The sequence below is a fragment of the Triturus cristatus genome, chromosome 9 (assembly GCF_964204655.1).
Source record: "Triturus cristatus chromosome 9, aTriCri1.1, whole genome shotgun sequence".
NCBI classification, from domain to species: Eukaryota; Metazoa; Chordata; class Amphibia; order Caudata; family Salamandridae; genus Triturus; species Triturus cristatus.
The window spans coordinates 269,387,265-269,411,786 of record NC_140592.1 but is presented as its reverse complement, the minus strand read 5'-3'; the positions used below and the strand labels follow the sequence as shown (position 1 = coordinate 269,411,786).

The 24,522-nt window shown below is 42.5% G+C and overlaps 1 long non-coding RNA gene across 1 annotated transcript in view; it reads left to right on the top strand.

Moving 5' to 3' along the window:
* The window catches only part of LOC146797735 (uncharacterized), a 203,887-nt gene extending 184,443 nt beyond the window's left edge, over positions 1-19,444 (top strand). The window contains exon 5 of the long non-coding RNA XR_014968523.1: positions 19,358-19,444. This is a non-coding gene — a long non-coding RNA (uncharacterized LOC146797735). The remainder of the gene's footprint in view (positions 1-19,357) is intronic.
* The last annotated feature ends 5,078 nt before the right edge of the window (positions 19,445-24,522 follow it).

The following is a 24,522-nucleotide window of genomic DNA, read 5'->3' as shown; positions in this document are numbered from 1 at the left end:
TGTATTGTAGGTGTGTCTGACCATGGTACGTCACCTGTTTTTACACTCTCAGCAATCGTGTGCACGTGATTTGTAGTGACCTTCCAGAAGCATGATGCTCAGTGAAGCTTAGACACCACAACTGTAGAAAGCTGTGTTTAGCACATGCAGTCTGACTCCTAGATGACTCCTAGATTAGTCTGTCGTAGGTCTGAGTAAGCGTCCTCTCCATAGTAGCAGAATCTTCCTGCGTGAATGTCGTCCTTTTGAGTTTCAACAAAGCAAAATCGGGCAGATCATTATAGGAGGAAGGATTTTACTTCCTTGGCATCTGCCTTTCTTGGAACTGCAAACGTTGTGCACTCTAGTAAGTATGGCATTCCTTATTTCCTTCCACTGAAAGAGTGTTAGCAACTTAATTTTCAGCTTGTTAGGTTCATCCATCTCGGAATCATCCTACATTGTTTTCCAGGGAATTGTCATATTTGTGTCATGTACTATGCTTTGTGTGTACTCCTCCCAAAGAAAAATCCTAAAGTTTGGGCTCCTCGCGAATAGACCCATTCGTGCCAAGACTCTTTCGCCCGCAATGAATTCCAACGCGGAACTGTCATGAGACCTGCTCTTCATGTCAACAGTAACCGCCTGCGATGACTGGCAACGCAAGGCCGGCAGCTCGAACTACAACAATGACAGCCCGCGACGACCACAAATGCAAATCAACAGCAATGACCATCGGTGAAGCCCGACCGCCTCTGTGTGCTACAGCGATGACCATCCATGATGATCAGCCTCCCTCTCATAACCTCCTCCACCGCTAACGGAACTTTTCACGCCAGACTATGACGGTAACTTTTCAACTTTCAAACTGTGTAATGTTGTGGTCCCTGCAATGTGCTTCAGGTCCTTTTCAACAATAATAAGCCATACCGTAACCAATCTCATCGACCACACCTCAAAGTTCCTAAAGTAAATAAGAATCTGAATATCTTTCGCATTGTGATGTGCACTGAAAAATCCTTTTCAGTACTCAAAGGCGATTTCTAACCGCTCGCTGACTCAATGCTTTTATTCCCAACATGCAATAGCCTGGTTTATGATCAACTCAAAACTAAATAATGCTAATATATCATAATTTGACATCCACTAGTTTGATCTCTTACAAAATGTGCAAAATGATGCCAGAAGTCTAGGGGGCATATGTATCAAGTTCCGTTTTTGCAAATCTCAAATAGCGATTTTTAGGGAATCGCTATTTGAGAATTGCAAAACGGGATGTAATAAAAAATTCGCAAATGTTTTGCGATTCCTTGGCATTCCTTAATTGCGATTAGCAAATTGCTAATCGCAATTAAGGAAAATCTTCCCATTCATTCCTATGGGCTAGGAGGCCCATAGGAATGAATGGGAAGACATTCTCATTTTGCGATTCGCAATTTGAGAATCGCAAAATGAGAATGCAAGCCTAAGGGTGCTAGGGTGTCAAAAGGACACCCTGTTGCACCCCTGAAATATGTATGTATGCACATGTGGTGCACATACATCCCCTAAGGGCATGTCTGTGCGTCACATGGCACTTTGAAAAATGCCAAAAAGTGCATTTTTCAATGAAATCGCAAATTAACACCAACTTGAAGTTGGTGGTAATTTGCGATTTCTTACGGCCAAATTGCAATTTTTCTAGGCTTCATACATTGCATTTAAGGAATCGCACTTTGCGATTCCTTAAATGCAATCGCAAAATAGAGAATCGCAAATTTTGCGATTCTCTAATTTGCGATGCCCTTTTGGGATGATACATCCCAAAAGGCCTTTTCCCCTTCGCAAACGGGCCGATTCTGAGAATCGGCCCGTTTGCGAACGGGAAAAGGGTTTGATACATATGCCCCTAAGCCCCTCAAAATAGGCCATACCTTTTACTTCCTCTGCAATCACTGTTTCATACCTCACAATTCACCCACCTGTGGTGGGTGACACACTCACTACGGGTCTCACGCCCACCCTCCAACCAGCCTTTCTTCTTTTTTTAAATTGAATTTTTGAAACAAGGTGCAAAGCATTGTAATACGCTATAAAGTAGCATAACATTAGCATTTGATATTAGAAATTGCACCTGCATCACCTTTAACATGTCCTGCTATATTTATAGTCCGACTATTCACTAGTATTTAGTTGTCTACTGTACCGTGAGATAGCAACAAATAACTATGAAACAGTGTCCAGATGTCTCTGAATCGTGCTGTGTCTTATAAAAGTTCATTTTACAGATCGGTTAGGTCGCTATGGTAAGGATGTTTGTGTATCCACTGCTTGGTGATGGTGAATTTGCCGCGCCACCAGTGCCGCACCAGCAGACGCTTCGCTGGTAATAGGCCAATGCGATAAACTTACGGTGATCTGTTTCACCCATCCCAGAAATGCTATGAGCAGAGTCTGTTGAATTGTAACATCAGTCATTTACTGCAATGAGTGAAAAATTTGAATCCAAGTCCTGGATTTTGTCACAATGCAATGCATGATTGAAGTCTGCCCCTTCTCTCTACTCTCACACTTTGAATTGTTCCTTAACCCCAATTTGTGTAGCCTCGAGGGGGAGTAGTATAATCTAGGAAGGTATACATAATGCATTTCTCGCTGCCTGCTGCTGGGGAGTAGTTCACCTGTATGTGCACAACAGTAGGACCATGTGTCATCTGATAGTCGTTGATCCAGGTCTCCAGGTCAGCTTCCCAGCCCTCTGCATGGTTCTATATAGTAAGGATGTAAGCCTTCTGGGACGAGTAGCTACAACAAGCATATCTAGTGGCCCAGAGCTTTCAGGCTCTTGGGGGAAATTATGTGCGAATTTTTTACAGGTCAGGTCATTTTAATTCTATGCAACAAATAGTGATCCAATGGAGTTCTACTGGTTTGTTCAGCAATCGGGTCTAATGTTATGAATCGTTTGTCTATGTAAAGGTCTCCCCATTTAGTTATTTTAAGTTTACCAAGTTGGGAGAGTTCTTTGCCCTCCACCATGATATTGAACAGTGGGTGAGAACTCAGGGGAACAGTGGGTGAGTATAGTTGGGTGAGATTTGTTTTTTGCTTTATCCTGTCCTATGCTTGTACTGCACATCGCACTGTTTATTTCGGCTTGTGTTTAAGGGCTGTTTGGACCATAGCACCACAGATAAGCGCATCAGGTATGGAATATCCTTCTCGACCACTAACTGGGCAGAATATTTGTGGGGGGTGCAGCCAATAATGAGCAAAATGTGCCTGGGTGCTTAAGTAGTATAGTTCCATATCCAGCACTCCAAAGCCTCCCAGATGCACCTTTAGACCCTCACGGGTGACCCTCACAAGTACTGATTGATTGGCTGATGATACAGCAACATTAATATGTTTCAGGCTAGTCACGGACGTTTTTCTGCCCATGTTAATCGAATTAAGCAGAGAGTTCAAGGTTTTGAAGAAGTGTTGCGTCAATTTGATGGGTACATTTTAGGAATCGCCATCATTCAGCCTACCATCCCTACCTGTTTGGGCCACCTTGCTGCTTTGTGCTGCTGACTCCAGTAGTTTGTAACATTTATCTGGCCAAACTGCCTCCAACCAGACATGTTATGGTAAATAAATACATGCAACAGTTAGAGGTCATAGGTCAAAACAGTTACTTTGAGACCTCACCAAATTAAGTAACTTAAGGCTCCTGTAAAACAATATTTAGCAAATCCCATGTCTGTTAAAGGCAGGACGTTAAATATTTCCAGAATGGTAAAATGTTTTCATTTTCATGCTTATTACACCCAAAGTAAGAGGCAACATGGATGAAAGAACATCCTGACATCTCACCTGTCAAGCTGCTATAAAAGGCTGCTATGAAAGGCTGAGCGGTAGGTGCTGCTGGCTTCTCATCAAATCTAATCTCTCTCTGAAGATTATTTCCCATACAACCTTTTCAGCCATCACAAGAGCCTTGAAGCCTTCACAGTCCACTTAACACTCTCATGAACTAGCTTCTGCATCTTTCTGCTATTTAATTGTAGTGTGCTTTGCATTCATAGAAAGCCAACTACCAAGGTCAATATTTCATGTAGGGATTTAGTAATATAGTGAGAGAAAGCTTCTTGAGGCAGCATGCAATCTGAGAATGTACAAAGGTAGATGAGAATGGAATGTGCATGCTAGGTAGGGATGCATATGAAGAAGATATTGCTATTTTCCAGTGAAACTCAATTAAGGAGCATAAATAGTAGACAGTAGACTAATCTAAATGTTGGTTGACACGCTGAACCCTTACCTTAAAAAATAGGCACCAAACTTACGTTCACTCAGGTCAGGTAGGGAGAGACTCAAGGCAAAGAGAGAAATAGCCAGAATAAAAGGTAAGGTAAATAGAGATAGGAGTATAAAGTAGGTAGAGATGCAGCGAGATGGATAAAGCTTTAGCGAGTATAAGAGCCGATATGTCATAGAGAACTGTGAAATATGAGAAATATTTCATGGTTGCCTGTGAAATACGGATGTATTCATCATAATGACAGGTGCTAAACCACTCTGCAGAGCTTTAACATTGTCTGGACTACTAATGTTATTTGGCATGGTGGACCAAGCTATGGGGGCGTTGCTAAGTGGCTGGGGGGGCACATGTAGTGCCCCCCCAACATATCCATCCATTGGCACAACATGGTGCCTGGCACATGGTGCATGGATGTGCACAAACTGCCTTTTTCCCCTGGGTGTGTCCTGCAACCCTTTTCCTGGGCCGTAGCACATGGCGCAGTAGGAAAAAGGCAGTTTGCAACTGCCTACAATGCGGTCTAATTGTTATATGGCGTGTTGGATCACCAACTCCTTGTCGGCCAGTCGGCCAGTGTCATTACTGCTGTGATGGTGGTCGTCGTCCAGCCGACTGCCATCTCAATTAGGCCCTAAATGTCAAAGATATCTAAATTAAGCAGCAAAAATGTAAATCATACTGCAATATTATTTTCATTCATTTGCACTAGAAAAAATATTTTCGGTGACATTTATTCCAGAAGGATTAACAAAACCTAAACATACTATTTTCAGTCAGTGCACACTGTTAGCTGCTCTTTAGAGAAACTACCCCAAAATAAACATGTAATATGAAAAATACATAACAGTTGCCGTGTAATATGGTCCACTGTTGCCATCTCGAGGTACCGGAGAAATTTCCAAACCACTTGCCATTCGGTCTGGTGGTTTATGATGTCACCAGAACACCTCAGTGGCAATATTGGCCAATATTCCATGGTTACTCTTTATGTATACTCTAGATAATATGTATGTATGTAAAGAGCAGGATCCGGTAAAAAGAGAGGTGAGGTTGAGAGAGAGGTCAGGCAGGAAGAGGTGTGTTAGAGAGAGGTAGAGGCAGAGAGAAATACAGGTAGACAATTAGAATAGTGAGGTATTCAGACAAATACAGAGAGATGCAAGGTAGAGAGAAGGGCAAAATGAGAAGTATGATATCGAAAGACATTTGGGTAAAGAGAGTAGTGGTGCTGAGATCTAGGTAGCCTGGCAGTGGTAGGTTGTGTGAAATAACTTAATACTTCATCATGGTAAGATAGTTTTCTAGCAACCATACAGTTGAAAACTCACACTGAAATATTGAACTGTGAGAACATTCTAACAAACCTGCACAGAGTTGTGAAGTGTACATGGACACCTTATGTGTTATCACACCACTCAAATTCTCCCTTTGGGTCCAGTGTTCTGAAATGTTTTATTTTGGAACACAACTGTTCCCTCCAAACATGTTGCACATACTTCCTCACATAGGGACCTATCTCTCCTTGTGAGATCTCTCGCTAGTGATTACTTTTAACCAAAATAGAGTGCAGAAATAAAGTTAAAATAGTATTTGACCCTACACCTCCCTTTAGTAACCTATTACCATCTCTTTGCGGGTTGCACTTATTTTTTCCGTGTTGACGTCCATGTCAAGCAACTGCTGCTTATAAAAATAGCCAAATCTTTGTTGACGTGAGCACCTTATCTATTTCTTTTTATTAATTTTTATCAGTAAAAGGAGGTTGTGTGACGGAAAAACGCATGTCTTCACAACGCATGCCTTAACCACGGGGTCTAAACCCCGACCGCGTCTTTACCACGCATGCCTTTTCCACGCAATTTCTTGGTAAATGGGCATGTGTGGTAAAGATCACTCTCCTGCCCCTCTGCCCTAAACCCTAAGTATACCCTAAATGTAAAATCCCTAATTCCCGCCTGCCCCAGCCCAACTGCCCCCTCGACCTGAAAACTGCCCCTCTCCTGTCCCCTACCCTGAGCCGTACAACGCAGCCCCCTGAAAACTACTCTGACCCAACCCCCTCCCTGAGCATTAAAACAAGCCCCCAAACCCATAAACCTAACCCCACCTACCCCCACCCCAGCCCAACTGCCTCCTCAGCCTTAAAACTGCCCCTTTCCTGTGCCCTGCCCTGAGCCCTAAAACTCCCCACCCCAGCTCTGAAAACTACCACAACCCCCAACCCCCAAAACTACACCCAACCCAAATAATCTACCCAACCGAAAACCACCAAGACTACCTCCAACCCAAATAATCTTACCCCACCTCCGTCCCTGGCCTGAGCCCTAAAACTCCCAACTACCCCCTCCACCTGAGAACTCCCCCTTTTTCTGTCCCCTGCCCTGAGCCCTAAATCTCCTGCCCCCCAGCCCTGAAAACTACCCTGACCCTTTCCCAGCCCTAAACACTACCCCACAACCCCTACAAATGACCCCCCCACTCCCTCAAAACCCGTCTTACCTCTCCTCCTACTCCTCGTCTCGATCCTTCCTCTTCCTGCTTCCGGCAGCAGCAGGAACTAGACGGCGCATATGCCTTATCCACGGATGTGCGTGGTTAAGGCATATTTGTGGTTCAGACGTGCGTGCTTCCGCCTGCGTGGTTCAGCCCCGCGTTGCTCATGCTTCGTGGTTAAGGCTGTTTCCCTTTCACATTCCAAATCTTATTAACAGCAGGATGATTAAGAAAAACAGTATAAGGTGCAAGATAAGATTTCATCTGATAAAGTGCAAAAGTGCAATAACTCATCATCAAGTGGGACAAGTGCAAAATAGAAGCTAAAGCAAATATTGGTCATTACAAATGTTAAGGTGCAGAATCTCAAAGTATGCATAACAGATCAGGAGCCAAGTACGAAAGGTACAATAAAGCATACAGTACTAGAGCTCCATCACTGGCAGTTTTAAAGGGCACAGAGTAGGTCAGTTCAGTTTAGCTGCCATCAGATTGACCCTGATCATAAAGTGTATTCTGATCAGATCCCATGCAGCAGACATTTGGAAAAGAACACATTTGACACGTAATTAATATAGTATAAAGTAGAAAGGTACCTTAAGACCTTGAAATACACAAATGCATGATATATATCTCATCACATCTAAAACACTATCCTAAAGTGCTTTAGTGCAATCATAATTGTGCAGTGTCATAAAGTGCATTTGTTACTTCAAAATCTAGCCACCTCAGTTGATAGCCTATTCCTACCCTATAACAACCAACTTGCAAGAAAATATAATACGATATCCAGATACACTGACGCATTCTATAAATCTCATCACCGCTTAAAGCATACCATAAAGTGCTTTAGTGCACTGCTACATACTCATCCCTTTTCCTAAATATGGCATCCCTAATTAAAACTCTCAATCCAATTGGTTAATTCTGACCAGATTAAAACTCCCAGTCTTTGTGCTTTCTGGCCCTTACATTCATATAAGCACTTTTCCAAGTTCCAAATTGTGCCCACCATTCTGAAAAAGTTGGAAGGTCAGGGCTTATCCATCCCACTTCTTAAATGTAGCCATTTAGCCCTGGGCAGGCATGAAACATGTGTACAATTTCTGCCTGTTCAATTCCACACGGATGACATTTAGAGTCGGTTTTCCTGCCCTATTTGAATGGCTTAGTCAGAGTATAATATTGATTAAATACTATTTTACAGTGCTGGCTCTGTAGTCCTGCAGTTAAGACTGTCTCCCTGCCAACATCCAAAGAACCCTGGAGTAGCAGCCCGTCCAGAACCAGTCTTCCTTCCCACTTGGCGTTCTGGGACTCTAGATCATCAGGTATGGCTTGAATTCATAGGTTATATATATGCCGATTTCTACCTCCACAGTCAGCGGCTTCGGTGATGGGGAATTTTGTGAAGGAAATCACTTTCATATCCAGCTTATTAATAAAATCTCTAATCTGCAAGTAATAAAAAAATGTCTCTCTTGTCAAGCCATACTTTACTTGTAGCTCGCTAAACATACATATCTGAACACCATCAGAAAGATCTCCAAGCAATTGGCCGCCTGCGCAGGACACACAGTGACACACACATGGGTGGTATGCTCCTTAGGCCTTTTCCTGGAGGGGTAGGGGACACAAAGTCACTTCCAGATGCCCCGATTTGACAGCTAAGCACCTTATCAGTAGACGCTGGAGGTCACCAGAACCCCCACCCCAGGTTGCCTGGAGGCAGTCGCTCCTAATGTGGGCCCAAGTGGAAAGTGCAGCGTTGAACAGGGAGGATAGTAAAGGGCTGCGCAAAATCCTTATAGCTACCAAATGGGACACCATACTGCATGATTTTCAGACTGAATCACACACTGATTCAATTCCCCCGGGCGCCCTCACAGGACAGCACAAGGCAGATCCAGGGACCTGACCACTTAGTGCACACCAAACACACGAGGCACTGAAGGGTACTTTGATGGTCACATCACACCTTCCTTAAAGATTTTCAGATCAATTGTTCATAACACGGGTACTACTGACTACTATGGATGGCAAATTGGGATACGGGAGGGCTGGGAGGTTTAGTTTGGGCAGCTTTATATAGTTTGTTGTCCCCTTTTGGTATTGATTTTGTAAAGTACTTATACCTTTGCTAATATTATATGTCCTGGACTCTACAGTTGGCCCCACATGAACATGCAGCAGAGGCATCCTCACACTGAGATGCTTGTACACCTTATTAGTCAAAAAACAAAAATAAACCTTGAGGATTTATTCAATTTAAATTAATTATTCAAACAGAGACAATAGTGATCTTGATTTCCAGGAACTCAGAAAGAAACTTAAAAAAGAAACTTTCAAAAATGACCCAAGTTCATCTTTTATATTATTTTGTCAAAAATTATTTTATATATTTTCAATATTCTCATTCAATAAAGTAGTGAAACAATCCACTTAACATTTCATGAATGGTAACATAACACTACTGTCTCATTTAGAATGAAATAAGCAGTAGTCAGTGACACTTTTTACAAACAAATACGAGCCATCCACATTCGGTCATATGTTGAAATCAATCAATACAAACAGATGTAATTTCTAATAGCATCCAATGCCTATTAGTTGTGTAAAAGAAGTGTCGTAGCGTCGACGTTTCGGTCTCACTTTTGAAGGATCAATCACAGAGACCATCCTCAGGACAAAGGTTGCACCATGAATTTCATCGTGAAGTCGAAAATTTCAGCCTGTTATATAATTTAACAGCGTTCTTCAGTAAGGAAAGCAAGAAAAGGCGGCAACACTCGTCTACCCCTCTTTGATTTCTTTTATTCTTAATATTACTCTGGCAGCTTGACTTTCCCGTGCCTCACTCGCCAAGTCGATCGAGCCATGCATTATTGGTTACTTGCTTAGCTTATCCATATGGCCATGATGTATGTTACGCATTACGTAATCTAATAATGCTGGCCAGCATCTTTATGCACTGTACTCTTGTCAGAATGGCACTGTATATTGCCATGCTTTGATAACCCCTTACTTTTGTTTAAAATTCAATAAAAAAGATTCAAACAAAAAAAAAAAAGACCTCCAAGTCTTGAGATACCACTTAGCTCAAATCTTCTGCCAATGTTGTCATGGAATATCGCAGGTAAGGCAGGAGAGCCTAAACCCCCCCTCAGATTTAAGATACTGGAAGAGGCATATAGGGTGTAGCAGCAACTGAAGTGAAGAATTGGCATCACTAGGCGTAATCGATATACGCCTCTATGGGGCTCTCCTGCCTTACCTGCGATATTCCATGATAACATTGGCAGAAGATTTGAGCTAAGTGGTATCTCAAGATTTAGAGATGTTTTTTTTTTTTTAAATCTTTTTTATTGAATTTTATACTGATGGGTTTTCCTACAGTCCTGTCCACCCATTGCAAACCTAGTCAGCATTGCCTCAAGGAGTGTGAATTCCCCCATATAACCCACGGATCTGGCTGCGCCTCTGCTTCTGCTGATAAAGACTATAGTGCAGTGTTTCACCTCCTGATCCCTGCTTTTAGGCTATCCCCTGCCATATTATTGTTAGCAGTACCTCTATTTATTGTGAGGAAATCTATTAACCATTTATGAATGTGATGTATATAATCTGTGTCTAAAATAAATTTTCTATTGAAAGCCGACTTAACTAGACAAGTGATCGGACATTCGAGCATCAATGGGTTGTGATATGATGTTACCCTAGGATATCTTTAAATTCCCACCTGTCCAGCAAACGATGCAGACACCAAAAACTTATCTGAGCACAACAATGTATTATGAGGGAAGGAAAAGAATATATATCCAGGGTCTGGAACGTTTAACTTATGATATAATTTAAGGAAATTTTAAACAAATAAGCAATTTGTAATATTTCAGTAAGACCATACACATCATACGATACCCTGTCCCAAACAATTCCTTCAGGAAGTGGAACTGCTGTAATGTTCACCAGGGACAAGTCCCTCAGTTCACTGTGCGTTGAGGCGTGTGGTTTAAGAACCAAGTTCACAAGTTGTACTGCAGAGCGTTCTGGGAGAAAGTGTCCATTCAGAAGTTGGAAAAAGACAGTCACTATACCAATCCAAAGTACCAGGAAAGTAATCCAATTGTAATCCAGAGATGTATCCAGGGAACAAAAAAGTAAGTCTATTTCAGCCAATGATAGAGAGAATACATTTGTAGCTTGAAAGGGAGAGGCGGTGTTGGCAATTCAAGTTCACTTGGGTCCGATGAGAAATCGTCATAATGCACGAAGTAGCCAGATGCCGTCCGATCTATTCTTGGCAGCGCAGCAGGTTTTGTAGAAATGGTAGATGACTCAATCTGTGACATGTTTACATAGATGTCATCAATTTTACAAATTGAAATTTCTGTACTTGTTGATTGTACAGTTGTAGTTGTTTGAACACGGAGAAGTATCATTTCATTGTTGTTTACAACTTCTCTTTGGAGAGTGGAGTCTTCAGTCATTAGTAAAGTTTCCATCTGAACTTCCTGTACAGTAGTGAGAGGAGTGCAGTGGCTACCCAGGAGCCCATGTGGACTACTGTTGAGAATCGGCCACATAGTGTGGTTTGATCCGATCAATTGAGACACACCTTTTATCTCAGCGACCGGCAAGGGGCAGAAGAAGTACAGTTCTCGTACCTTCAACAGCCAGGAAAGGCACAGGCGCTCTGTAAGATGGCCCAAATTCTTTCATGTCCACTATCTTTTCTCTGACCAGGTCCCCAATCTTCAGGACCCAGGAAGATCTTCCCGGAACTACCTTCGCTTCTCCAGCGGTGGTGCATTTTACTTGACGTTGCTTTGTAAGGCCCAGAATTCATTGAGTCCTGTAAAACAGCCAAACGTTCATTGATGTGAAATGGTGTTTCAGCCGCCACTGTGCTGACACTATTGAGATCTGGTACCCACATTCTCACACCAAACAGGAGTTCATAAGATGTACGACCCCCAAGGGATTTTCTTGGCATGTTGTTAAGTGCCCTCTGGACCCCATATAGGCGATTGACCCAACTGCCACCCGAGCCTAGTACCCTAGCTGTTAAGGATTGCTTTCATTTGATCAACAACAAAAGGGACGGACCCGGTACAGGAATCCAAACACAAGGCGACTCAATGCCATGTGCAAAAGTGGACCCTGTTCGGAATATAGTGTGCCAAATGCACATGTCCTGATAAAGACTTGCAAATCCTTTATAACAGTTTGAGCGTTAGCCGAGCTCTGTGGCCACCAAGATTAACTTGTAAGGCCCATCTGATTGTAATGGGTGCATTGGTCCAAATAAACAAAAGTCAAAGTCTTGTCTGAGATCAAAAAGGTGCTGGACATGCTACGGTGGAGCCTTTCATCTTCTGGCAGATTTCGCATTTAAGGACAAAGTCCGTGGTCTGTTTGGTAATACCGGGCCACCAATAATGATGCTTCAGTAATGAAACTGCAGCAGTAATCCCTGCGTGAGCAGAACCCAGTCCTTTGTGTTCAGCTAGTATAAGTCCTAATCTGCGATCAATGTTTGATATAACTCTATCCCTCACTCCTCGAATTTGAGCGTATGGAATGTTTTGTGCGTCTAACTTGTACGAGTACTTGAGTGGAAAGACCTTTGGTGGGACTGTTCCATTGCGCGTGGCATTAACTACCACCATAGTTGTTCCGTCTATCCTTGTACTTGAGCGAGTTATTGCAGCAATGGCAGCATCACAAACTGTTGCCTTAGTGGCTTCATCTGCCATCGAATTCCCTTCAACGTGAATGCCAACACATTGATGACTCAATGTATGAATGACATGAGCCTGAGGCAGGCCTTCTTTCAGCTTCGCCACTTGTTCCCAAAGCATCTTGGGCTTATTCACAGAACTAACTTAAGACAAAATCCTAAACTTACTACCATTTTGGTATTCACAGAAGGCACTTACTCATTTTGGTATTCACAGAAGGCACTTACTCATTTCGGTATTCACAAAAGTTAGGAGTCCTCACTTTAGGACTCCTAAATGCCTTCTGTGAATACTGAAAGTCTTAAAGTTAGGATTTTTCTCAGTTTAGAAGTAGTAAAGTTAGGAGTCCTAACTTTACTATTCGTAACTTTAAGACTTTCGGTATTCACAGAAGGCATTTAGGAGTCCTAAAGTTAGGAGTCCTAACTTTACTACTCCTAAACTGAGAAAAATCCTAACTTTAAGACTTTCGGTATTCACAGAAGGCATTTAGGAGTCCTAAAGTTAGGACTCCTAACTTCTGTGAATACCGAAATGAGTAAGTGCCTTCTGTGAATACCAAAATGAGTAAGTGCCTTACAAGGAAAAATACATCATCAGCAAGCAATCACCACCAGGCCATCAAACCTTCAAATACACTCCCCCCAAACCGTTTTCAAGTTTTACTCAAATGCGAAGGAACACCCATCAATCAGACCATGAAAATCATGCCTTAACAAATATGTCTTGGGGTCCCAGAGTTAACCAGGCTCTCAAGATACTTTTTTGCTTTAATCGCTGAGGTAAAGAAATGGGTTTTGTCCTGCACAGTGACTTTTAGTCTGGACGGATTAATCAGAAACACCCTTGGACTGAAAAGGCTGTATCATCTGCCTCAAATGCGATTGCCTTTAAACTGTAGTGTGGCAGAAATCTGGTCTCACAAAAAATGTGCAGCCTTCGGCAGTCCACTTCGAGTCTGGGTGGGCTTTTTTGAAAATGAACTGTCTGAGGAGGAAGTTTCCAAAAAATACTAGAATAGCCCTTGGCTTCCCCGCATCTTGCACATGGTGCTGATGTTGTTTGAAGGGGAACCTATGCACTCTTTGGATCTCCAGATCCCAGTTCCAATCTACTAGCTCATGAAATGCGCTATTATATAGGCCCACTATAAACGTTTGGGTGTTGCTTCCCTCGATCCCCTCAGCTACACCCAAAACCCGGAGGTTGTTTTGTCTCAGTCTATTTTCAAATTTCTCAAGTTTCCACTTAGTGTCGGTCAGTTGTGCTTCATGGATATTGCTCCCACTTTTTAGATTGCTAGCATGTCAGCATCTAGGGTGGTCACCCTATTCTCCACCTTGATCATTTTGTCAGAGAACTCAGAGCATGCTTTTTCAACCTTTCGTATAGCTTTGACATGACAGCCCAAACCCCTTCCTTTTCACTTTCACCCAGAGGCACTACAAGGTCCACATTAACCATTCAGGGACGGCTGTTTCTGTTTTGTTTAATAAAAAGTATGGGAACTGGTTCTGTGAAAGGAAAAGATTCATAGGCTCATCGGTCCCCACAAACCCTGCCTACTTTGACGTGCAGATGTCCTTTCAAGTAAGTTGAAGGGAGGCAGACAGGTTCACATTTGGAAGCAGAGCCCTGATCACTGGACCGCCGGGGCTTCAGAGTAATGGCCCAGGAGAAAGACCAAAAATCAAGATCCATGGATAACATCAAAGACTTAGGAAGGGTGCTATCTGGGGACTAGTTTTTCCACCTACAAATGGACAGACATATGGGGAACATATCGGGGCTGCTTTTGTACTATAAATATAATAGGTGCAGTGGCACTGTGACCATGAGTGTGAGGGGGCCACTGCACCCAAATTATGACTGTCTTACTAACAAAAAGGGGATTGGAGGCCCGTTGTCCTTGCTAGTATTAGGGCCCAGGTCATCATTGTTGCACAGAGAAAAGGGCCCCAGCACCAGAGAAAAGGGGGGGGGAATGTGGGACTTTGTGCCCTTTTTTATTACACAGAGGGGCAGACAGCCTACTCTAAGGCTCAGGCCTAGGAGTAATAGCTCTGTGTAGTGGCAGAGGATGAAGCCTGTTTCGTAGAACTGTAGGTATAATTGGTGTTCCAGGTGCAATGGCACTGAGGCCCAGTGGTGGGAGGGACCAACTAAACCCCAATTATAGAGGCTGTTATGGTGGCTTCCTTGTTTGCATGTTTGCATTGGGCCACAGTGCACCCTTGCTGTGCCAGTATTTTTAGCCTCATACCAATGGCCCAAGGGAGGTGAATATTGAAGCAGAGGACGCAGCTTAGCACGGACCTCAGATAGATGACAGAATGGGTAAGGCTCAAGACAGGGGCTTATGTTTTTAACAAAGAGCAGAGGAGACTGACTGTTTTGCAAGGCAGTACCTATTATTAGTGAAGCAGGTGAAGTGGCACTGGATCCCAGGGGGTCAAGAGGCCCACTGCATCAGAATCATGACTGCCCTACTTTTCAAAAGAGGTATGGGGCCTTGCTAGCATCAGAGCTTAGCAATCAGTCGCTGCAAAATGGAGGCAACACTTAGGGGGTTATTTTTTTCTGAAAGGGACACAGAGTCTGTTTTAGGACTGGAGTGATGGGCAGTCATGGTGGGAAAGGCAGAGAGGTAGCCTGCTACTCAGGTCTGTAGCTATCATTGGGCAGCAGGTAGTTGCATTGGGGTCCAGGAGTGTGAGAGGCTCACAACTCCCTAATTATGTGGGGCAGAGTTTTTGGTCACTTTTTGTGTGACGTATTCGCACGTTTATACTGCTCACATTTAGTGTAGAATTTGTTACAGAAAACCACCCCTGAAATTATCTCATGCTCCCAGCCCCCTGCTCTCAGCCTTATTATCACTCACCCTCCCCCAAGTCTTGCCATAAAGTTTTGGAGGGAGACCCGACCTCAAAATTGTTTCAGAGCAAACTTTTTTGAAGACCTGTGATCTAAGTAGAGGTTTGATTTCATAAGAAGTCTTGCTGCTGCTTTGTGTGCTAAGACACGTTGATAGTGTTTGTCAAAATGAGGATGCATCTTCCACACCCCTCCCTACTTTTTACCGCAGCCCAAAGTACACCAGGCCCCACACCTGGCCCCACCATCAATGATGCCTTCCACTTATGTATGCAATATTTTATATAAAGACCACTTTACTTGTATTCCCATTGCGGTCACTAAAGCAGGCACACATGAGATTCTAGCGTTCTCAGTGTCTGTGGATGACTATAAACTATTTGGTGGGGCGGTCATTTACAACCCGCAAGGACATCAGCCCGGATTAAGCACTAGTCTATTAACACAACTTCTTCCTCTCTGCTTAAAGCAAAATGAGTTTCTAGTTATAGGAGATTTTAATCTCCACTATGAAAAGCCCACAAACCCAGGAGTTAAACATCTCGATGATGATATGGCCATAATGCAACTATTCCAAAGGATTACTAAACCAACCCATGTGGCTGGCCACACCCTTGATTTATTGTTCTCCAACATAGAATCTATATGTATTCAGGAAATTAAACCCTTACTCTGGACGGACCATTTCCTAATTTCCCTTTCCTTCAGTTTATCTAAACATACACCAAAGTCTGAGATAAGGGGTCAGCCAAGGTCTAGGGCCTGGAATCAAATCACGGAGGAATCATTCAGTGCCATTTTCCCTTGTATCTCTAGGCCTTTTTACCAAAATCCTATAAACACATTAGTTACACAGTTACAGCAAGACATTGAAAAAACACTTGATCAGTGTGCCCCTAAACTCACTCGGAAACTAGCCACTAAAAAATCCGAAAAGTGGTATACGCCGAATTTAAAACTTATGAAAAGAGAGTGCAGAATTAAGGAACATAAATGGAGACTTTCAAAGACCAGCACAGACAGATGTATTTACTTAGCCAAGCAAAAAACTTACCCTGGGACCCTAAAAGAGGCCAAAGCTAAGTATTACTCAGAAAGAATTGAAGAAACGGGAAGTTCATCTAAAGAACTTTATAAAAATAATTCGGGAACTCTGTAAGCCCACTCTGTTGTCACAATCTATGGCACCTTCATCTGAGAACTGTGAGCTACTCAACAACTTTTTTATAAACAAAGTGACAAAAATGTACACAACTTTTATTCCCTCCAATAATGAAGACTCCAAGGTTTGGGAAAACTGAGCTCCACATCCTGCGGCTCACAACCACCTAGATAGTCTGTCACCATTCTCCGAAGAACAAGTGGCTAAAGCTATGACAGAAGTTAAGGCAGGATCCCCATTAGACCCATGCTCACACTTCATTTTCTCTCGTCTAGTCTCAGTACTGTGTCCCCAAGTTACTAAAGCTCTTAATCACTCGCTAGAGCTTGCTTCCTTTCCAGATATCTGGAAAAAAACAGTTGTTTTTCCCCTTTTAAAGAAGCCAGGTCTCGAAATCTACGATCCAGCCAATTATAGACCAATATCCCAACTACCATATTTATCGAAGGTTTTAGAGAAATTGGTTAACAAACAACTTACGGTCTTTATTGAATCCAATAATCTACTTGATTCTTCACAAACTGGATTTAGGGCCAACAACAGCACTGAGGCTACCTTGCTAGCTGTGTCAGACAATAATAGGTCTCTAGTTGACCAGGGTAAAGCTGTAGCACTGATCCTTTTGGACCTTACTGCGGCTTTCGACACTGTATCCCATAACAAACTATTGCGAATTCTGCATGAAAAAGGACTTTGTTCAAAAGCTTTAGCATGGTTCGTGTCTTTTCTTAAAAACCGAAACCAGATCATTCAAATGAGTCCTTATTCCTCCACTGCTAAGAGTATTAATTATGGAGTGCCACAGGGAGCTACTCTGAGCCCTACTCTTTTTAATATATATGTCTCTTCTTTAGCAGATATCAGCAGGAAATGGGGCTTTAATATATGCTCCTATGCCGATGATGCACAATTGATAATTCCTTTGTCCGACAGGCTGACAAAAGTAGATACTAAGGATAATTTAATCAATTGTCTTACTGAAATTGCAAATTGGATGTCTGGACATTGCTTAAAACTCAATGCCGGAAAATCAGAAATCTTACTTTTCGGAGGAGCTCAAACAATTTGGGACAATAGTTGGTGGCCCCAGGTATTGGGAACTACTCCTGAACCTAGGCAGGCTGCCAAGAATTTGAGCTTCATCTTCAATGATGCTTTATCTATGCAGAATCAAGTACGATCACTATGTGGAAAAAGCTTTGCCACATTAAAACTTCTTAGAAGACTTTTTCCATGGATCCCTCTAAATTGTAGGAAGACAGTGACACAAGCACTTCTTGTGAGTAGGCTGGACTATGGCAATGCATTGTATATGGGCATGGCTGACTATCTCTTTACCAGACTACAAGTAGTCCAAAATGCCGCTGCCAAACTAATATGTAACAAGAGTAGATATAGTTCAGCCTCCTTTTGTATGAAGGAATTACACTTGCTACCTGTACGCAAAAGAGCCAACTTTAAGCTCATGTGCTTTGCACATAGAACGCTATACAAAACAGGTCCACAAATCCTACATGGAAAATTAAAATTTCATGTACCTTTGTGCAATCTGAGATCCCGCCATCAGGCACTGGTATCAGTCAAGCGTACGACCAAAGCTAGGATGGGCGATCGATCGTTCTCAAAATTAGCAGCGGTCATATGGAACAAACTCCCTCCAGAACTACGCCTGACTGAAGAATACCTAATGTTCAGAAAAAACACACCTATTCCCTGGTTACTAAGCTGTGAACTGGAATCTTTCTTTGCTTGCACTCAGTTATGTTTTAGCTCCGTGATGTCCCTTGGGATGAGTGTTGCGCTCTATAAATAAAATAAATAAATAAATAAAATATGCTGGGCAAAGATTTAAGATACATCATCACACACTTACCGGATAGGAAGGCCAGTACTGCATTGTTTAATTTCTTGTGATGTTTGGCACTGCCCAACCCAGCGACCCCAGACTTTTCCATGATCAAGGATGGACTGAAGCGGTTTGGAACTCCTAACATGCCCCTTCAGCTTGACTGTAGCCTAGAGCAGAGCAGAGCCCATACCAACAAGACTTCCCTTCGATGTCCAAGGTCCCACAGCTGCCACCTTTGTAAGAACCCATTTGGAGGGCCACAGGGTAGACAGGGCCTACTGTACCCCATCCATGGGAGTTGGGGTCATTTTCCACTGGTGTCCTTGAGCTCAGCACTCAGTCAACCAACAGATACAATAATGTTAATGTCTAGCCCAGTGCTTATCTTTTTGAAGAAAGAAAGTACGTGTACTAAATACTACCCAATGCAATGTGGTATACATATTAGTGTGCTGTGTATTTCCAACTAATCTGTAGGATCTGCGCACTGTTTGGACAACATAAACTAGGGGCTTGGTGCCAAGACTGATTTCGGACACCCCCGCAGGATATGTTGGCCCATAGACCAGCTAGCTCACAGTGCCACTGTATGACCCCCTAATGTACCAGGGAGTGAATGGTTTCTGTCAACCACTGAACAGGACAATCCTGGCCCCTCAGGGATTGTGGAAACAGTACAGAACCTTTCACTCAGTCACTTCTGCACACTTGTTCTCAGAGAAGTATAAAGAGAATACACAGTGGGGTGTTTTCGAATATATTTATTGAACCAACATTATTCTTGTATTGAATACATGTGCTGTGATGATTAATAGACAGAAGCAGATAAAAGTGATTACGAGCACCAAAAGCGTGAATAGTAGATATAGTTCTACCATGGTGCTAAAACAATGTATATATGCTGGCATATAAATCAAGGCAGTAATCTAACATACTCCTAACTATGCAAACCCTATTCTATGTGTACCTAGAGTGTGTGTAGGTGTAGAGCCAAGAATCCCCCAAAGGGACGAACCAACTCCATTACCTGATGGGAGAGAACGAAGGACCCCGTCTTTTTAACAAACTAGACACCCCTCATGAGATGTCAGACCGCTGCGTGGTGATTTCTCAGCATTCAAGGACACTTGGTGTCAGCGTAAGTGCCTCCTCTGCTAATCTATCGGGATGCTCATCTTTAATAATAGAAAGCAGCCTTGCAATGTGCGTGTAGATTAGTGATGTTATGGATATCTAGATAGCCCTGTCACCCTATGGATGAAGATAGAGAAGACATTTGTACATGCTGCGAAAACAGACCTTGTACACGATGTTCATTGCATTGTGATAATTTTGTGCGAAGCTAGATGTATAAACAAAGTTAGTTTCAGGGAAACTAATCCAACATTGTCGTGCATGCAATTATATGCAAATGGTCACAGCTGAAAATGTTATTTGTGAGGACAATGTAAGAAATAAGCTGTTTTGCTACATGGGCCTAACTTGGGAATATAACACCCACTCCTCATACTAAGAGTAGATACATAAAAGCTATCTATAAAGCCAGCAAGACATTTCAAAAACATTAAAAAACTACTCTTTAAAACATCTAAAAGCTGTCTATAATCATTCTAGAAAGTCTGCAAGCCATGATAATATGTAAGCTGAAAAAGCCTTAAAGCGGATATAAAATCATCTAAAAGCAAACTTCCCTTAAAAATATTTCATAAAAGCCTTAATAGTTTATATACTGTTTGAAATCCCAAGCACTCAGAAAGCCATTGTGCCTAGAAAAGAGAGAGGAAAAAACAAAAGCTGCTTTTGGTTTGTTTTGTTTAAAGACATTGTTCCCGCACACAAAAGCCAATTGTTTTATGTGTTCGAGTGTAGACGCAACATTAATGTTACCCACAACCGCAGATGATGATCCCAGAGGTGCACCTCGAAGTAGGTTTATGGAGCAAAGGTGATTTCATCCAATTCCCACAGCAGCCGCCGAGGTAGGTGTTGTTACCCATAAGTGAGCCGCAGAGCCGTTGTTCAGATCACTAGGAGCTGAAGCATCCCAGGGTGACTCCAAGAATGCATTCATCATCAATGGAATACGTTGGGGACAACAATACCCATGGGCCTTCAAGGGGCCCATAAGTACTTCAATGTCTGGTGGCACAACCAATTCTGATCCGAGACATATATCCAGGACGCATTCGTGTCTGCAAAGCAGACAGCGGAAGACAGGTTGTATGCAATTATGCCAGACAGGCTTGAAGGATAAAAACCAATGCTCGTTCAGTACTTGAAGCCGAGGTGTGCCGAAGCAGTATATCATGCACTCACCACAACTCAGCACCAGCAGTGCTGTCTCCATTTCAGGTTGAACTGGGATGCCCATTGCGGAGCAGAACATTTTAAATCAGAATTCCCGCCACAAGTAGCAGGACAAGCGGGAGTCCTCCAAAACGCTTTTTAACACGGAGTGTATGAAAGATGGTAGAACTCCCAAAAGTGTCTAAAAGGTACTAACCAAACCAGAGCTGATACATTAAAAAAAGAGCACTATTTCCTTCATATCAGACATGTTAAAGATAAGATGGACCAGCTCCCCAAAATGCAGCAGCAAGTTAGTGTGGAGTAGTGTCTGTATCTCAGACGAGGACCTTGCAACCTGGAGATCAAACGTCCCTTTGGCAGAAGTTAAGGCCACATCCTTCTGAAAAAGCATGGCTCTCAGCTTGCTCAGAGATTCAAACTGTATGTAAGAAACATTTATCGAAGGCCATAGCATTGCCTCCCTAACTGTGCTAGCAGGTGGAAACAGTACTTGTGTACAAGAAGTCACTATGGAATTAACCGTCACTAGATAAGCAATGCCCAGTTCCATTTCACAGCAACCTTGATCATTCAGCATCAAATAGTTCCCATTCGAGAGCAGCCTGAACACTGGATGAATCACGGCATCTGGAGAACCATTCAGATAACAAGACAAGTTTGTCACTGAAGCATTGCATGTTCCGTGGAAAGAAATGTCCTTGTAGACTTTGGAACCGCTTAAAGCATCCTCACAATCGGAACCGCTAAGGAAAACTTCTGTGTCCCCATTAATGCATCTAAACCTGAACGGTAATTCCCAATACTCATGCACATAACCTTCTCCTAGCACTTTTTATCTGCCCTACTTGTTGGTATTGGAGTCAGTATTGGAATTGGAACGTCGTGACTGGTAGGGTGATATAACCATAGATTATCCAGTTACGGTGAAAGGTAATTGATCAAATTTTTCAGTGTGCAACATGGTATATTTTACATCTCTGCGTGACATTATTTTCTGGTTTTCTGTTAGATTGTACGCCGAAAACAGACTTGTACTATTGATGTAATGCCATGATACGTGGCCAGAACGTAACGTTTGTAACATCTAACTCAGTTTTACTATTGACCGTAATTGTGACTATCCATGTTGTAAAATAGACATGTCTTACTGTATTACATCAATTGCGGAAGATACTATGTTCCCCAGTGAATAAATTCTGGATGATAATATGGTCATACCATTGTCAACCACAACCAAAGCCTTTTCTAAGTTAACCCTGTCGATCTCATGCAATTTCTCAGCAGCTTCCTGTTGAGAAATCTTCCACAGTCCGTTGTATACACCATGCAAAAAGCGCTTTTGAAGTGGGTTCCGGGGACCTAAGAAAAAATCCCTGAGACCTATGTCATCAGAAAGAAGGGACAAGTGTCGCTTCACCTGGGAAAGTGTTGAGGCTTTTAGCCAATCCAGGCATAATGAGGTATCTTGCAAATAATAAACTTGGCAATCAGGTAGACAGTATTGAGATGTTTATTCCAATAGAGAAGATCCAATCCATCAGCCAGCAGACAATCATGTAACTGAAGATTTACAGAACATTTCTATCACAACAATCCATGACACCAGCAGGATTCTAACATGAGATGCTCTAGCACTGTCACCATTTGTGGAATACCACACATAACTTCCCAACACTATATGACATCACCACCCCCGAATCTTCTGTTTGTACATATCGCTGATCAGGCCTATTGATCCTAAATCCTTTGGTGTTACCCAGGAATCTAGATTGACACCTATTTATGTCTGTCTACCAAGCCACCCATCCCTTCCATTTGGGATCTGATGAATTAAAAGAACCATTTGGTATCATGGTATCTAGTGTATTCTAACTGAAGTGTGTTAAGTGCTGCCAAGTCTCATAACGTGAGAATGCGGGAATACGCAGTGTGTGTTCAAATCTATAATTTTTGCTATACCAAGGCATGAAGTTTGTTGCACTGTTTTGTTCAGGAAAATCATTTGATATGGTAGGAGGCATGGCCTAAATAAAGCCTCTGTTCCCTAAACCTGCCATTTTTTTCCCAAAGACAAGTTTTGTGTCTATGGTGTCTTTCCAAAAGTCGAAACCCTATGTAGACAGTTGGTAAATAAAGGAAGCAGAGTATTTCAGCTTGGTGTTTGTAAACATATTTTTCTTTCCAGGTGTAAGTACGAGCCGATAATAATACGAGGCTGGGTCTGATGTTTCAAAACCTGAAAAATAAACAAACTTCTGTGCAAATGTATTTGAACTACCTTTCGGTGGTATTGGGCAGTGTTCCCAATATGTGTAATTATAAACTGGTGACCATAATGTTGGTAACAGAACATGTCTCCATAATTACTTGTACCATCATACAATTCATCTTTAGAAAATGCAGCTGATTGCTCTAGATCTGCAAGCAAATTATGCACAGTTTCAATGTCCCAATCATTAGAGAAAGTACTAGAGGTGATGATATAATTTAAGGAAATTTTAAACAAATAAGCAATTTGTAATATTTCAGTAAGACCATACACATCATACGATACCCTGTCCCAAACAATTCCTTCAGGAAGTGGAACTGCTGTAATGTTCACCAGGGACAAGTCCCTCAGTTCACTGTGCGTTGAGGCGTGTGGTTTAAGAACCAAGTTCACAAGTTGTACTGCAGAGCGTTCTGGGAGAAAGTGTCCATTCAGAAGTTGGAAAAAGACAGTCACTATACCAATCCAAAGTACCAGGAAAGTAATCCAATTGTAATCCAGAGATGTATCCAGGGAACAAAAAAGTAAGTCTATTTCAGCCAATGATAGAGAGAATACATTTGTAGCTTGAAAGGGAGAGGCGGTGTTGGCAATTCAAGTTCACTTGGGTCCGATGAGAAATCGTCATAATGCACGAAGTAGCCAGATGCCGTCCGATCTATTCTTGGCAGCGCAGCAGGTTTTGTAGAAATGGTAGATGACTCAATCTGTGACATGTTTACATAGATGTCATCAATTTTACAAATTGAAATTTCTGTACTTGTTGATTGTACAGTTGTAGTTGTTTGAACACGGAGAAGTATCATTTCATTGTTGTTTACAACTTCTCTTTGGAGAGTGGAGTCTTCAGTCATTAGTAAAGTTTCCATCTGAACTTCCTGTACAGTAGTGAGAGGAGTGCAGTGGCTACCCAGGAGCCCATGTGGACTACTGTTGAGAATCGGCCACATAGTGTGGTTTGATCCGATCAATTGAGACACACCTTTTATCTCAGCGACCGGCAAGGGGCAGAAGAAGTACAGTTCTCGTACCTTCAACAGCCAGGAAAGGCACAGGCGCTCTGTAAGATGGCCCAAATTCTTTCATGTCCACTATCTTTTCTCTGACCAGGTCCCCAATCTTCAGGACCCAGGAAGATCTTCCCGGAACTACCGTCGCTTCTCCAGCGGTGGTGCATTTTACTTGACGTTGCTTTGTAAGGCCCAGAATTCATTGAGTCCTGTAAAACAGCCAAACGTTCATTGATGTGAAATGGTGTTTCAGTCGCCACTGTGCTGACACTATTGAGATCTGGTACCCACATTCTCACACCAAACAGGAGTTCATAAGGTGTACGACCCCCAAGGGATTTTCTTGGCATGTTGTTAAGTGCCCTCTGGACCCCATATAGGCGATTGACCCAACTGCCACCCGAGCCTAGTACCCTAGCTGTTAAGGATTGCTTTCATTTGATCAACAACAAAAGGGACGGACCCGGTACAGGAATCCAAACACAAGGCGACTCAATGCCATGTGCAAAAGTGGACCCTGTTCGGAATATAGTGTGCCAAATGCACA